Source organism: Macrobrachium rosenbergii, chromosome 54, assembly GCF_040412425.1.
Source record: "Macrobrachium rosenbergii isolate ZJJX-2024 chromosome 54, ASM4041242v1, whole genome shotgun sequence".
NCBI classification, from domain to species: domain Eukaryota; kingdom Metazoa; phylum Arthropoda; class Malacostraca; order Decapoda; family Palaemonidae; genus Macrobrachium; species Macrobrachium rosenbergii.
In genome coordinates, this window is record NC_089794.1 from 45814174 (window position 1) to 45832123 (window position 17950).

Here is a 17950-nt window from a genome sequence, read left to right on the forward strand (position 1 = left end):
AAAGAAAAACTGAAAACGACAGAAATGGAAACCTCCTGACAATGAAAACGACCCGAAAACGGCAGGAAAATAAATGGGGAATCTGTTGAAAACGACAGGGAAAATGATGAAATCTGACAACGACCTGCAAATGAAACGATAAATGGGAACCTGGGAAAATGAATGTGAAATCTGAAACCTGCCGAAAACGGCAGAAAAATAAATTAAAACGACAGGGGAAATGAATGTGACAATTTGAAAATAGCAAGGAAATGAATGTGAAACCTCCTGACAACGACACGACGGGGGAAATGTGAATGTTGAAACCTCCTGAAAACGACCTGAAATGAAACGGCAGAAAAATAAATGGGGAACCTGGCGAAAACGAAGCCTTTTGAAAACAAGGAAATGAAATGAAAGCCTGTTGAAAACGACGGGGAAATGAATGAAAGAACTCTGTTGAAAACGACAGGGAAATGAAAAAATGAATGAAATGAATGTGAAAACGCAGAAAATAAATGAACCTTGAAAACGACAGAAATGAATATGAAAACGACCTGCAGGCTGTTATGAAAACGAAAACGGCAGGGAAAATATGAAACCAGCCGAAAACGGCAAAAGGAAATAAATTGAAAACGACAGGGAAATGGAAATGAATGTTGCCGAAAAACGGCAGGAAAATAAATGTTGAAAACGACAGGAAATGAAATGAATGACAACGACCTGCAAATGACTGAAAACCTGTTGAAAACGACAGGGAAAATGAATATGTTTGGCCTCTTGCCAAAAACGACAGGGAAATGAATGTTAGGCCTGTTGAAAACGACAGGGAAATGAATGAAACCTCCTGACAAGCTGCTGAGAGAAAGCGACAAGGATATGAATGTGACACCTGAAGAAAACAATGGAAAGAAGTTCTGACAACGACCTGCAAAACCGAACAAAACGAACTGAAAAACGACAGTGAAATGAATATGAAACTGACAGAACGACCTGAAATCTTAGTAAAACGACAGGGAAATGAAAAAACCTCCTGACAACGACCTGCAATGATTTGAAAAAACGGAACACATGTTGAGGGAAATATAGATTGATTACTAATTACTAACAACGCGAATTTCTTCATAAAGACAAAAAAAAGCCGAAAAAGAAAAATATGAGGTGGTTGAAAAAAGGAAAGAATAGATTGATGTCAAATCAGAAAATTTTAAGAACTGACAATATTTTCTTAAATCTTTTTGACAATATAATTTCCTTCAATCATTATAATAAAAATGTGAAAACAACTTGTCAATTGTCATTATTACCATACAATACGTGCTGAAAATTGACAAGTGAATTCATTTGATAATTGAAACGTGCTGAAGAAGAAATTTACTTTCTTAAAACAGGGAAATTGGATCTTGCAAATCGACTGAAAGTTGCTGGAAAAAACAGATGAAAGTGAGGTGAAAACATGGATTTTGAAATGCTGAAAACGACAAGAGACTTTTTGCAGCTGATCTACTGAAAATGCAGATCAGCATTACCTGGTTTTATCTGTTGAAAACAAAAACTGTTGAAAAGATATGTTGAAAACAAGAAATTGTGAAAACAAGAGAAACATTTGCTGAAAACAATGGGGATATCTGACTTTTAAATGAAAACTGAAAACAAGAAATGAAAGTGAGATCTTTGAAAATTCATAATAATGAAGATGAAAGTGAGATCTTTTAAAATGAATGAGATCTGTTGAAGATAGGGAAAATACGAGATGACAAGGAAATAAGTGAGATATCTGGTCTTCATATCCAGATCTGGTTTTGAATGAAACTCAAAACAGATTTGGATAATTGGTTTTAAAACCTCATGGAAATCTGTTAAAAAATGTTTATGCTAATGTTGAAACGACTAATGTTGAACCTGTTTTAAATCCAGGAAAATGAATGTGAAGCCTTTTTTGAAAACAAGGAAAAATTTTGAAAACAGCAACACAGTGAATGCCTGTTGAAAACGACGGGGAAATGAATGTTAATCAAGGAAAAAAAACGACAGGGAAATTAGGTATTTTCAAAACAAAAACAGAATGTGAAAACCTGTTGAAACGACAGGAAATGAATGTTGAAGCCTGTTGAAAACGACAGGGAAAATGAATGTTACAAAACGACAGGAAATGAATCTGGTTGAAAACAACAGAGAAATGAATGTGAAGCCGAAACCGATTTTTGCACCTGAAGAAAACAACAGAAAGAAGTTCGTGAAAACCGGAACAAAACCTGTGACACTTAAACTAACCGACAGAAGGTGTGATATCTTTAAAAAAAGAAAAACTGTGCAATCTTTGGGGAAAACATGTTGAAAACGATGATTATATTACTAATTATAACTGGAATTTCTTCATAAAGACAAAAAAGCAACTGACACAAGGTGGTTGAATGGACTAATGTCATAACAGGCTTTAAGAATGACAATATTTTCTTAAATCTTATTGACAATCTAATTTCGTTCAATCATATAAATGAAATGTAACCTTGTCAATTGTCATTATTACCATACACCATTGACAGTATTCATTTGATAAGCTGAAGAAGAAATTTAGTTTTTGCAAATACTGCTTGTACAGATCCCGGTACATGGATTTTATGCCAAGAGACTGTTTTTGCAGCTGCTACTAATGCAGATCAGCATTACCTGGTTTTTACGTGCAAAAATTGTTCTTGCAGTTGTTACAATAGAAATATGGATATCTGGTTTTTAAATCTGAAAACTCATTTTGCACCTCCTAATAATGAAGATAAGGATATGTGATTGTTTATAGGCAGATATCTGGTCTTTATATCCAGATTCTGGTTTTGCAATTGAAACTCATACAGATTTGGATAATTGGTTTTTATATCCCTGTTAGGAACAATCGTTTGCCGATTGTTCCCTTAGTGGGTTGTTACCTCCTTTGATTTTGTTTGTTTTTCTTGTTGGCGAGTTGACGTCTGTTTGATGGCGTCAGTCTTCGTCAGTCAGGTTCAGCATACTTAGCAACAAGTCAGGTTCGTAAGCATTCGCAAAAATCGTAATCGCAACAAGTAGGAAATCAGCAACGTTTAACGATAGCAGCAGCAGGTATACCTGCGAGTCAGGCGGCCAGAGCAATGGAGAGTTTTTGAGGACGAGATGGTTGCCGTGTCGGCTCTGTCTTGGTCATCGTTATTGGAGGAGGGAAGCAGGTCTCGTCAAAGCAGTGGGAGTGTTTTTAGCCATGATGGTTGTCGTATACTCTGTCATGGGCGCCAGTTGGAGGACTGTGTTGAGGGCTAGATGGTTGCCGTATCGGCTCTGTCTTTGTTGTCCTGCAGTGTTCCTGTGTTGCAGCTTCGTCTGTGAATGTTTAAAACCAGTTTTTGTATTTCAGTTGTTGATTGCTTTGCTGACTGTATTTTTCATGTGATGTTGTTTCATGATTTTATCTTGATGTTAACCCTGCTGTATTGATTTTGTTTATGATCCCGTTTTTGTTCATGCTTGATGTATTTATTATGTTAAGTGTTGTAATGGTCATTTGTGCTTTACCTGCTATTGCTGTCATTATTTATTATCTGTTTATTTTTGGAGTTATTTTTTATTTAAAAAGAAGCCTAATTCTTGTTCCCCATTTAGTCAAAATACTGGCTCTTGCAATACTTTTCCTGAAACTGTTTTATTGTTTACTTTGAATTTTGCTGATGACTCATTTTTTATTATAAATATGGATTTTATAAATTGAACCAATTGACTCATCTGTAAATATGGCAGTATATATTGTAAATAAATTAATTTTAAGGTAACTTTTGGTTTTGTTCAGCTCCTCCCTCCTTGGTTTGTCACCTCTCGTCAGTCATTTCAGCCCAATTGCTTGTTTATTTTAAAGAACCTGTCGATCTCGAGAGGCGAGATCGTAATAGAAGCGACCTTGCCAGTGATCCGAACCTGGAATCTTCTGGAAAGGTCGCCAATATTACGATCTCTTCGAGAAACAGGTTCTTTACATAAACAACAATTCTGAAATGACTGACAGTACAAACAAAGGAGGAGGATGAAACAAAACCAAAAGTTACCTTAAAATTAATTTATTTACAATAAAGTTATTGTTACAAAGTCAATGGTTCAATTTATAAAATCCATATTTATAATAAAAAAATGAGTCATGCAAAAATCAAATAAACAATGAAACAGTTTCAGGAAAAGCATAGCAAGAGCCAGTACAATAACAAAAAAAATTTGACATAAAATGGGAACAAGAATTATCATAAATTTAAGTCAGTAAAAATAATGCATCCAAAAATAAACAGATAATAAATAATGACAGCAGTAACAGGTAAAGCACAAATGACCATTACAACACTTAACATAATAAATACATCAAGCATGAACAAAACGGGATCATAAACAAAATCAATCAGGGTTAACATCAAGATAAAATCATGAAAAACAACATCACATGAAAATACAGTCAGCAAAGCAATAAACAATCACATGAAATACGAAAATGGAGTTACATAAACATTATTCGAATCTGCAACACAGGAACACTGCAGAACAACAAAGACAAAGCCGATACGGCAACCATCTTGCCCTCAAGCACAGTCCTCCATTCCAGGCGCCCATGACAGAGTCGATACGACAACCATCATGGCCAAAAACACTCCCCGCTGCTCTGCTGACGAGACCTGCTGACGTCCTCCTCCAATAACGATGACCAAGACAGAGCCGACACGGCAACCATCTCGTCCTCAAAACTCTCCATTGCTCTGCTGGGACCTGACTCGCAGGTAAGGATACCTGCTTGCTGTTACCCCAACGAAGTAATCCTGACTAACCTTGAACCTGACTTGTTGCCATTACGAACCTGACTTGTTGCTGTTACGAACCTGACTTGTTTTTACGAACCTGACTGATGAAGACTGACGCCATCAAACAGACGTCAACTCGCCAGCAAGAAAAACAAACAAAAACAAAGGAGGCAACAACCCACTAAGGGAACAATCGGCAAACGATTGTTCCTAACAATCCCCAAAATATTTATGCTAATGTTACCAATACTAACCTAATACTTGGTTTTATATCCCGAAAATATATTTACAAATGTTATCAATCTATGTCCACACCTCTGGTTTTCACATCAAAAACTCAGCTTTGACAATGGACAAGACAGAACCGGATATCTGGTTTTTAAATATCGAAACCGTATTTTTGCAAGTGCTACTTATACGGACCTGGATATCTGGGTTCTTTATATCCAGAAACTGGTTTTTTGGGGCAACTGCCACTAATGGATATCCTGATATCTGGTTTTTATATCCAGAACTGCCACAAGTGCGGATCCATATGTCAGGTGTTTAGATCCGCGAACTCTGAATTCACAACTGCAACTTGATAATCGGCTTTTGTAACAGTTATATACAATCTGCTTTTTTCCAGTTGTTTTCTGTGCGAGTCTAAGAACTTTGTTCTTATATTTGTTATTTATTATGTGGATTCTAATTTTGTAACCGCCACTTTTTCACACCCGGAAACTAAAATTACCAAAAGATATCTATGCAGCACAGTACATTTGATTTTGCCTGATATACTCTCGCGGATCCAGGCATGCAACTTATGCAATAATTACTTATGTAGACCTAGGATACGGTTTTTCTAGGAGTTACTCTTTATAATCCAGAAACCCAACGTTTAACGATAGCTCCTATTTATGGAGATCCAGAAATACTTTTGGCAACGGTTCCCCAGAGAGCAGAAACTGCTTTAGCAATTGTTACTCGATCCACGGTTCCCGAAAAGTGGTGTCTGCAGTTGACATGCTAATCCAACATAACCAGTTTTTGCAATTGTTGATTATTGCGCAGATCCATGTTTTTACAACAAGGACTATCTCGTTTTAGGAGATGAGGAATACCTGACCTGTTATTGTAATTTCACATGCATTTACTGCTGCAACGGCTAGTTTATAAAAGAACCAGAAAATAACTCATACCTGAAGTAATTGATACTCTAAAAGTAACAAAAGAAGGCATAAAAATAATCTAACCTGAATAAGTACTAGAGAGAAAACTAAGAGAGAGAAAGACATTCCTTTCCCCTTTCAATACTTTATTTGTCCCTTGAGAAAACAAACCTTTTAAATGAAGGCTTTATACGTCTCTTGAGAAAACAAGCCACAGCCATAATCTAGATACACAACCCCGGCATCAGGAATGAAACGACACCTACTGCAAATTTACCTGTTATTGTGACAGAATGGTTAATAAATTTCTTTGGCTGCAACAAATTTGTTGTAGCCATTGTCCAATTCCGGAGGGATTAAAGTGCCATAATACTCGCATATTCTCTCTCTCTCTGTAATACCATCTTTGTCTCTTAATGGATTTATTATTCTATCTGGGCTTGCTTCGTTAAATTCAAATTTGGCTGAAAATCTATTCGGTGTCCTGTGGATTTAGTCATCTGGTGAAGATTGCACATGTGGAAATTCCTCTGATGTTGTCACGTTTCCATGCTATCGTCATATAATGGAATGTGAATAGTTAAAGTCTTACGTTCTTCACCAACGTATATCCTAATAAATAAAAGGTACTTTCATTCTCCATTAGCACAATTAAATGTTTTTATATATTCACGTATACGAAGGCGCAGGCAGGTACACACAAGGCAACATAAACACAATGTCCCCATATCTATCTATCTATCCATACACATACATAGCAACATAAACACAATCTATCTGTCTATCTATTTATTTACATATATAAAAATGGATGTGTATGTACTATGTATGTGTATGTTTAAAATGCATTCAGCAATTTCAACCAAACTTGGTATACATGCGACTTACTATCTGGAAAAGAATACTGTGGGGGGTAAGACATCACTGGCACTAAAGGGGTTGGGGGTGGGAAGGGGGTGACATGTAAAAATAACCGAAAACGACAGATAGTGTTTAATCCATAGTTCTCGAGGTCGTTGAGATGAATGGTGAAACTCCCGATCCCCTAAAAGTCCAAGTTCAGCCCCGATAGGAATTGTGGTTGTGGGGGTGGGTGAGAAGGGGTGAAATATAAAATGTCAAAAATGCTGGGCAGTGTAATTGAAGCAACTATCTTAACAGGAGAGAGAGAGAGAGAGAGAGAGAGAGAGAGAGAGAGAGAGAGAGAGAGAGAGAGAGAGAGAGAGATATAGAGGGGTGATAGGGAGGAGAGAGAGAGATAGAGAGAGAGAGTTTATCATTTGTCATTCAGAGTTCTCCCGGGCAGTGCCAGGTTAGTCAGCTAGTTAATAAATAAATAAATAAATAAATAAATATATATATATATATATATATATATATATATATATATATATATATATATATATATATATATATATATATATATATATATATATATATATATATATATATATATATATATATATATATATATATATAATATATATATGAATGTATATACAAAGTAAGAATGTGATATATATATATATATATATATATATATATATATATATATATATATATATATATATATATATATATATATATATATATATATATATATATATATATATATATCAGCATTAAGTAGTTTCCCTAATAATGCACAAAGAAAACAGCACAACAGTCATATCCACATCCATACTTCAACTTTGTATATCTAATTTGGTACCAACTTTGACCGGAATCCTTTCAACCGCTTATGAGTCATGATTACAGATAACAGTGATGGACAATAAGCTAGACTAACAAGCAAACTATCTCGTTTCATGAACATCTGTGCATTATAGTCTACCTTGGTTCTAAGTTCATCGAAATCCATTGAACGCTGTAAGAGTTGCAATAACAAGGCCGGCATAAAAGCCATATTATCGAAAGGATATAATAACCGACATTCTCCCTTCATGGACATCTATGCAAGATGGTCACCCGTTTATACCAGGTCAAGCTGAAATCCCTTTAACCATGTAGGAATTGCAATGACAGACAGACAAACAGACAGATAGGTGAACTCCCTTCATCCATGATGGCTTACCTTCATGCAACGTTTAATCTACATCAACTTAACTGTGTAAGGGAAGTCGCAATGACAACGTGAGTGTGGCAGAGATGGTGGCACACAGACAAACAAACAGAACTTCACTAGATCTCAATTTTTCACATCTGCCCTTCAGCCAAGATTCACTGAAATTCCTTTTGCAGCGCAGGAGGAGTTACGATGACAAGAGAAGAGGAAAAGACACGCTAACGGACATCTGCACATAATGGAAAGACAGACAGACAGACCAATGGAGGGAAAACTAATCCAAGGACTAATGAGAAATGGGTGGTACCGAAATCCTTCTTACTGCAATTCATTTAGATCCATGACGACGCGAGAACGTTAAATCTTATTGATACCAATTTTTGCTCTTAAGCGTTCCGTCTACGAAGTCGGGGCTTCTGATATTAAGGTGCCTGACTTTTGTGGTTATTTCCATTTTTTTGTGATTTCATTGTTTCCTTTTTTATATTTGGCCCCAATGCAACAGGTCTCTGAAGTGCTCTGTTCTCTAGGAGTTCTCACCTCGAGCGTTTTATGGACCATAAAATCTAGATAGGGCTCCAGTCTCCACAATAGTTTTTTCTGTTTCTGTTTTTACTCCTCATCCACATTCGTCAATACAATGATAGTGTCCAAGCTCACTTATAACAGATTCTTCATTAAATGGATACTCAATTACAGTATCAAATCAACCTTTCGTCTGACAGGTCGAATGACAAAATCCTCAACTAGAAGTTTCATGTGCAGTTATAAAGAAATTTAATTCATTTTACTAAATATCCGATAAAATATGTCCAGACGATGACGCTCCAATTAGCGGCAATAAAAATTATCTGAGACTGATAATTAGGTACAATTTTGCAATTTTGTGGTGAGGTCACGTCATACTCCGAGTGTAAGTCATCTGACTGCTCAAGGGGGACTCTGCACCCGCCCCCTTGATAGGGTACCACCGCTGTCTCGGTAAATTCATCGAAATTTGATTTCCACTGAAATCAATGGATTTTGATATATAAAAACAACCACCATATCTTTTCCTTAGAACTGACAATAAGAAGACTATCGCAATATTTTGATAAAGACGAAAGAATATTGATATTTCATACTGAAAAGACATCACTGATTAGAACATCTAATTGCTGGGGATCTCAAGGTAATCATAATAATCGAGTCTTAGGGGCTTTTCTGGAATGTCTGGAGAAGGTCTCTTGAAAGAATAAAATAGAATCTCTCTTCCTCTATCGACGAACATTTCGTGAAAATTTCACTTCAAGTAACTTGCTGAACGAAAATCGTTTCCGACATTATTACCCTTAATTATTACAAGGCAAATATATAAAATCCAATAAATCTCTCTCTCTCTCTCTCTCTCTCTCTCTCTCTCTCTCTCTCTCTCTCTCTCTCTCTCTCTCTCTCTCTCTCTCTTAATACATTATCTTTGTACAATTCCATGAGCTGCAATACTGAAAGCAAAGAACTAAAGTTTTAAGAACTAAAGTAAGAGTAATTACGTTTTAGTCCAAGAGAACATAATAAAACTTACGATTAAGATTAGTCACAAAATTATCTTTCCCATGATATCTAATTTTTTGGTGAAAATTAAACAAGTTAGTTCAATGAATGATGCAGAAAAAATCAGCACTGTTAAAAAAAATTAGCATGGTCTGAAGAGAAGCGGGCCAAAAATCTCAAGAAATAATCGATGACATTCACAAGGTCAGACAATATCTGATTTTATCAAGTTTTAAATCACATTCACGAAGGATAATACTTATGAAGTATTACTAAAAACTTAAATCCGGAGAGAGAGAGAGAGAGAGAGAGAGAGAGAGAGAGAGAGAGAGAGAGAGAGAGAGAGAGAGAGCATTTCTCAAAGACCCTTCTCTGGAAAGTTAAAAAAGGAAAAGTTTTCTGCCGGTCCATTCAATATTTTGCGGGGGTGGGTCGGGTATTTTCCAGAGACCCTTGCAAAGTTTCTGGCTTACAGCGAAAAAAAAAAATGGAATCTCTGCCGGATCTTAAAGCTATAGAACTACAAAAATTTCAATTGAAGGTTAATCGAGCAGTGAAACTAAATAGTACCTAAAACAATCTACAATGTAAAACAAATAAAAAATGCGCCGAAGTTTCTTCGGCGCAATTGTGTTTTCTGTACAGTGCATAATGCTGTATGAAACTCTCAGCCACGGCCCATGAAACTCTCAGCCGCTGCCCCTGAAACTCTTAGCACGGCCCGGTGGTGGCATGTGTTCCTGGGGTGACCAAATCGAAATTAAAATAAGCACCTTTGATGATCTAGGCGAGCCTCTCGACCAGCCGCAGTGTCACGATCTTGTTGTACCCGGGACGCATATTTCCCAAGTCTGGAAGAGTATAGGGATAGGGAAAATTAGGACCAATCAGCGTTCAGAGTTCGCTTTGAGGCAATGACGTCATTATCTCAGCATTCATTCTTACAACGATAATTATCCGCTAGTAGCGTATACAGTCACTATTGATAAATTATAATATATGTATACTATCGTTTTTTTCATTCGGGTTGTCATTAATTACTTTTATCGTCTAAATAGCTCTTTTTATTTCTAACAAAATTCAAGTTTAATTAATGATGAAAACCGAGGAAGTATAACACTTTTATATAATCGTATGATTCATTAAACTGCCCTTCTTGAACATGATTCTGATTTCTAAATAAACAATTCATTCATACGGCCTAGAGCTGCTTATTTAAAGAGCAGTCTATCGTTCCTCTCTTTTAGCAATGAATGTCAAGGAAAAGCTATCAAATTTCGAGAAATTTAAGAATATGCATTCAAACCAGTGACAGTAGGGACATAACTGAAGTAAGGAGGAGATGTAACAACAAAAGAACAGGGACAAGGAATGGCTGGAAGAGTATGCAAATTTTTAATGCCTTTTCCCTTATCCTTATCAAGGTACAAGATGGGTCTACCCATAGATATAGAGGAGAGATTGGACAGACAAGATAGAGACTTTTTCATTAGTGAAAATCTTTATAACTGTTTTAAACAACCTCAAGTAAACGTGTGTTAGTATTAGTCAACTTCAGTGAAGTACACGCCTGCATTTCGAGCTAATAAAATAAAATAATGAATGTTGTAATAAGCTCTTTATTAAAGCCTATTTGACATTAAATTCATGTAGCCTAATAAATTAGCATGTAGGGTTACTTTCAGTCCATATTACCACGGTTAAAGTGACAATTTTTCCTACTACTAGTACTAGTTCTACAATGTACATAGTATCATGAGGCCCCTAGCCCAGGGCCTGCTGCAGTTGTACCGTACGTGTTAATAAAGTATTATAATTTTATTTACAAATCATCAGTAAGTTCTCAAACCTCCTTGTATGCAGTGGACTCAGTTGAATTTGATCTGCCATGACACTTGAAGGTAGTAGGCTATTCTTCAATTTTACCATTATCATTTTGCCTATACTTCAAAGTTATAATACAGCATTATAGCTTTACTGACTAGCTAGACTACAAATAAACTTTTTCACTATAATCGTAATTCTTAATACAATAGTGTGTATAAAGTATTTTTTCAAGAAAGAAAAATAAAAATCAAATAATTCTGAAAAGGCTTCTGTTATGAATAGAGGGGCTCAAGTAAAATATTTATTGAAAAATAAAGAAAGTTAATACAGAATCTAATAGAAAGGCACATAAATATTGTAGAAATATGGCAAAATATTCATTTAATAATATTACTATGTGCTGCAGTCTGCAGACAAAGTCAAAAGCATACTGACCTGTAATTCAACATATTTATTTAAATTGTAGATTTTACTGTAAGTTAGGCTAGCCTGTAAGAATAACTTAGGCTTTCATTGCTAGCCAAGACTTGAGCTGTATTTCATAGTCTGTGGAGGGGAAGACAGAAAAATGGGCATTCCTGAAGTAATTATAATGTTATTTACAAAGTCATCAATAAGTTCTCAAGCCTCTTTGTATGCATTGGACTCAGTTGAATTTGATCTGCCATAACACTTGAAGGTAGTAGGCTATTCTTCAATTTTACCATTGTCATTTTGCCCTATACTTCAAAGTTATAATACAGCATTATAGCTTTACTGACTACCTAGACTACAAATAAACTTTACCAACTAGCCAGTCTACCAGGGTTTATCATCAAATAAAGGTAGCCTACCATAACCTAACCTTAGCTTAGAAAAAGTGTAATTTGGAATAACCTTCAGGAATACCCATTTTCTGTCTGTTCCCCTCCACAGACTATGAAATACAGCTCAAGTCTTGGCTAGCAATGAAAGCCTAAGTTATTCTTACAGGCTAGCCTAACTTACAGTAAAATCTACAATTTAAATAAATATGTTGAATTGTCAGTATGCTTTTTGACTTTGTCTGCAGACTGCAGCACATAGTAATTATTATTAAATGAATATTTTGCCATATTTCTCTACAATATTTATGTGCCTTTCTATTAGATTCTGTATTAACTTTCTTTATTTTTCAATAAATATTTTACTTGAGCCCCTCTATTCATAACAGAAGCCTTTTCAGAATTATTTTGATTTTATTTTTCTTTCTTGGAAAAAATACTTTTATACACACTATTGTATTAAAATTACGATTATAGTGAAAAGTTTATTTGTAGTCTAGCTAGTCAGTAAAGCTATAATGCTGTATTATAACTTTGAAGTATAGGGCAAAAATGATAATGGTAAAATTGAAGAATAGCCTACTACCTTCAAGTGTCATGGCAGATCAAATTCAACCGAGTCCACTGCATAAGGTTTGAGAACTTACTGATGATTTGTAAATAAAATCATAATACTTTATTAACACTCGGTATTTAACTGCAGCAGGCCCTGGGCTGGGCCTCATGATACTATGTACATTGTAGAACTAGTACTAGTAGTAGGAAAATTGTCACTCTTAACCGTGGTAATATGGACTGAAAGTAAACATGCTAATTTATTAGGCTACATGAATTTAATGTCAAATAGGCTTTAATAAAAGAGCTTATTACAACATTCATTATTTTATTTTATTAGGTTGTACTTCACTAACTTGAGTTTGTTTAAAACAGTTATAAGATTTTCACTAATGAAAAAGTCTCTATCTTGTCTGTCCAATCTCTCCCCTCTATATCTATGGTAGAATTGTACCTTGGATAAGGATAAGGGGAAAAGGCATGCGCCTTGCATACTCTTCCAGCCATTCCTTGTCCCTGTTCTTTTGTTGTTACATTCGTCCTTACTTTGCATTATGTCCCTACTGTCACTGGTTTGAATGCATTGACATTCATTGCTAAAAGAGAGAACGATAGACTGCTCTTAAATAAGCAGCTCTAGGCCGTATGAATGAATTGTTTATTTAGAAATCAAACTATGTTCAAGAAGTTTAATGAATCAGTCCCAAGACAGGTGGGCCAGACAATGACGTCACACGGGCTCGTCGCTGGCAGGACCCGCTACGTGGGTACTGGCTCAACGATACTACAGAACCATCGACCATCTTCCTCGTCTTTGCATTAATAGTTTCAGTTTTGTATTAATCTGATTTCAATGGTAGTCTACCAGTAACCTCATTATTTAACAGAGTCGGTTATTTTGTTAAAAAATACAGCCTCATATGTCAAAATTGTAAGTTAACTTTTTTATTGATAACGAGAGTAAGAACTTCAAGTAATTAACATCTATCTTTGTATTGTTTTAATTAAAACATCTTAGACAAACATGGCGTAAACTATCTTCGACTGACGTCATTAAGAGCCTCTCGATGAGCCGCAGTATGAAACTCTCAGCCATGACCGGGCAGCGCTCAGTTACTCCCAGATGCGGTCAAGTCAACCTTGCATAAAATAAAAACCACTGAGGCTAGATGGCTGCAATTTGGTATGTTTGACGATTGGAGGGTGGATGATCAACATACCAATATGCAACCCTCTAGCCTCAGTAGTTTTTTAAGATCTGAGGGCGGACAGAAAAAGCGTGGACGGACAGACAAAACCATCTCAATAGTGTTCTTTTACAGAAAACTAACAAGAACGTTTCGTTACCCCTCCCCCATGCCCCCGACCATCTCTCTCTCTCTCTCTCTCTCTCTCTCTCTCTCTCTCTCTCTCTCTCTCTCTCTCTCTCTCTCCAGGGGTCTCGAAGCTTGGTGGTAGCAAGTCTAGGTAGCAACTTGATGCGTTTGAGTCTCGATCCGGACGAGAAATGGATAGATGGGCACGTTCCCCAAATATCCAAAGTGCTTCTGTTGGCCTAAGAACTGAATTAAGTACTTAGTTATTAGACAACCGTTGTAGATTCTATTTAGGGTGGAGAGAGAGTGAAAGAGGGAGAATCCAGACGGTAGGGCCCTGACTAGGTAATCCTCACGCAACTGCGGTAATGCCATTCACGATGTATTCATAAGAATACATCTGTTTCTCACTCTTCCTGTCTCCATCGCAGGCGGGCGCACTTACACACCCATGCCAAGAAAAGTGAAAAAGTTACCCCCTTCGAAACATAAGTAAAAGTCCTAAGCTTATTTCACTCTAAAAGCATCTATATATGTTACTCAATGCAAAGTATCATTTAGTTATATAACCGAAACACACTACTGGAATAAAAGAAATAAAAAAAAATTCCAGTTCGAGGAAGCCATCAGATATGGCGGAACCAATTTACAGTAAAGGGCCAATCCAGTCAAAATATCAGAGGATGGGGTCTTATACAACACTTGAGGAAATGGTGTGTTCACCATGTTATACGATGGGGAATATATATATATATATATATATATATATATATATATATATATATATATATATATATATATATATATATATATATATATATATATAATGCATAAGAGAGAGAGAGAAAACTGCAAGAGAGAGAAAACTGCAAGAGAGCGACAGCCGTCCACCATTCCGCAATAAAACGTATACCGTCTCAATGGAAAGCCGAAATCAATGTCAATAAAACATACTTTATTTGCCACCACTCCGTTCACTAAGGCCAAGGAGATGCGTACTCGGCAAACGATATAACTTGGAGCAATTCGCAACGATATATTATTCTCACTGCAAGCAAACATACCCAAACATGCAAGCAAACTAGCACACAAAAGACAATTCCGCCTGGAATGTAGAGTACCAGGTGACCAAATGGCGTTTACTTTTTTCGGAACTGAGCAATTTGCCTCCTCATTCAAAGGGAAATGGCTTCCTTTGTCCTGTTCGGGAAGAGTTCTAAATGAATCTTATTTCATTAGTACTCAGAATAGAGAAAGAGAAAACAGGTTGGAAAAAACATCATCTTATGAATACCCGACCTCGCTTTCACATGAAAAGGACGGCGTTTTTTTTTGCTTTACTCATAACGAATTTTAATGACTTAATAAAAGCCCTACTAGAGCTACATAGCAAAGACTATGTACGGACGTCTTGGCTGCGAAGTATATTACTGAACGATCCTAACAATTAATGGCAGATCTGACTTTTATAGAGAGACGGTACTGTATTCAGGGAACACTGAAAAATAGGCAGATTTCTTATTGCAGACGCTTAGGGAATGAAGCATTTAAATTGGTTAAAGCTTATATTCATGACTTTCAAGCACTATATGTGAGATTGCGAACCCACATAAAAAAAAGTCCATTGATAACGAGAGAGTGGAGAAGCAACTATTCAAGATTCAAGCAGCACTGCTCAAAATATCTGCAAAAAAAGCAAAGTGAGGCGACCTGGCGACAGAGATGAAGTGACTCCAAACTGAATTGATCATAGTCAGTCTGATGCAAGTTTGTATCAACTTAAGGAACAAACAGAAACAAACATCCAAATTGGAAGCATAGGCATGGTCAAACAATCTGTGAAAGCCTTGTATTCTGCTCTATGAAGATTAGTACGTGAAGAGCTTCTCATTCTACAGGACAATACTTCGTACGATGACGGATAAGTCCTCTGAGGTCTGAAGGGGCTGCTCAGAGGAGTACACTCGGCACCTAACGAACACTTGCAACTTCCTAGACGACGACTTAACCAGGCCCAAAATACGATCCTTCCAAGAAACTGTAACTATCAATTTACAGGCATTTTATTATTAGGCCATTAACGAATGACAGTCTAATACAATTCTTTGTTGTAAAGAATCTCAAATGGCAAGAGAGAGAGAAGCGGAAAACAAGACTTCATATGATTATCTACTGAATGGGGTTCGTTGATTCTGGCTACGTTGAAAATTAAATCCTCCATCAAATCTCTCTCTCTCTCTCTCTCTCTCTCTCTCTCTCTCTGGTCATCAGCGGATTTGTTATTTCATCCTTTCCGTTATTTTTTCTGTTTTACGTAAGTGCATATTGAACGGTATTTTCACGTCTTTACGCTCAGTACTGTTTACTTCTTGGATGGATCTGCTGCTTCAAAGACTATTCATTGTTTCCACCAAAAGCATATTTGTCTAAAATACAATCCTGTTGAGCCCAGGTATGTTGCTAGCCTTGAATGAGCACAAGCACAGATTCAATTCAAATATCCTATGAACTTTGATCTTCATTTCTAACTAGTAGTTCCTGGTTCGGCAGAACACAGCTAATTCTTACTTCCTCTGTTCCCTAGATTTCTGAGCCTTTGACTTCTATTCCCTAAATTGAGCATGTTTATGGATGGCTACTGGATCAGATATCTCTGCGCTTCACAATAAAGTCCTTCCAAATATTTTGCTTCTGAATGAAATGAACTCGGCAGATTATGGTCCCAGCACACGTTTTTTTTTTTTTCTTTTTAACTGCCATGTTTACTGCTATGCCAGAAAAGTTTAAATTAAATGTTTTACATGGAATTGTTATAACAACGGTCACTCCTAATGCTTTCATCTACTCAGTTTTCGAAGAAATTGGAAAAGGATTAAATAGAAATGTTTATATTTCCTAAAACGATAGGCCTGCGGCTCGAATATCGGTACAAACTCGCCGAATCTCTAAACAAAATCAGACCGAATCTCGGAACAAACGTCATATGCTTCAGGGAAAATATAAATAATGTATGAATCTAATGTTATTCTTCGACGAAATATCGCTTGTTCTGTAGAGAGTTATCAGGAACTCACAAGATATTTGCTTTGGTATGTCGTATAAGCCTGGAAGAGAGAGGTTACATATATAACTTATTTATGTAAACCTAGAAAGTGATCAAATATTCATTGGTCCTTGACAAAAATCACAGTGAATAAAATAACGATTCATAAAGAGATAGGCTTCTTATAAAAGGCAAAAAAGTTGCTGTCACTGACATCCTCTAATTGCTGAAATGTTTCCATTATTATTGTTTTTAATTACAATCAATACAGCGTCTTTTGGACAAATCATACACTTCTTGCCTCATTTTTTTGTATTTTTCCTCTCGCACATTTTCATCTGCATCATTATTCGTACTGTGATTAATCCCAAATTCTATTTCCCTTTACGGCACTATCTGCATGTCTGTCAGGTTTGACGGACACCAATGTCCACGAGGCACACTACAAATTCTCTGGGATTTCAAGTCTCCGAACGCCTCTGTTTGATTCCAAAACTTAACTCCCTTAAGATGAAGTCTTCACAACTAATCTTTAGCTCTCCTATTTTGTTGGATAAAAAAAGTCACTTAGTTCACTGTCTCAAGACGCCATGCCCTAATGGAAGGAACAGACGTCCTGGAGGCAACAATTAATCTTTCGAAGAAGGCCATCATCTTCAAGACAAGCTAAGTCCAGCAGGTGTGGAAACAATGCAAGAGTGGGGTGTAACAGGGGGTCTATAAAAATTCAGCGTTTCCATCCTGGGCTGGAAACCCAGTTCTGACCAGTCTAACAGCTTCATTAAGCCGAATATCAAGGTCCACCCCAAATGATCCCACTCCTCCAATGACATGGGTTGATGAATGACAAAAAATAAGAAAAATTAATCAAACCATTGT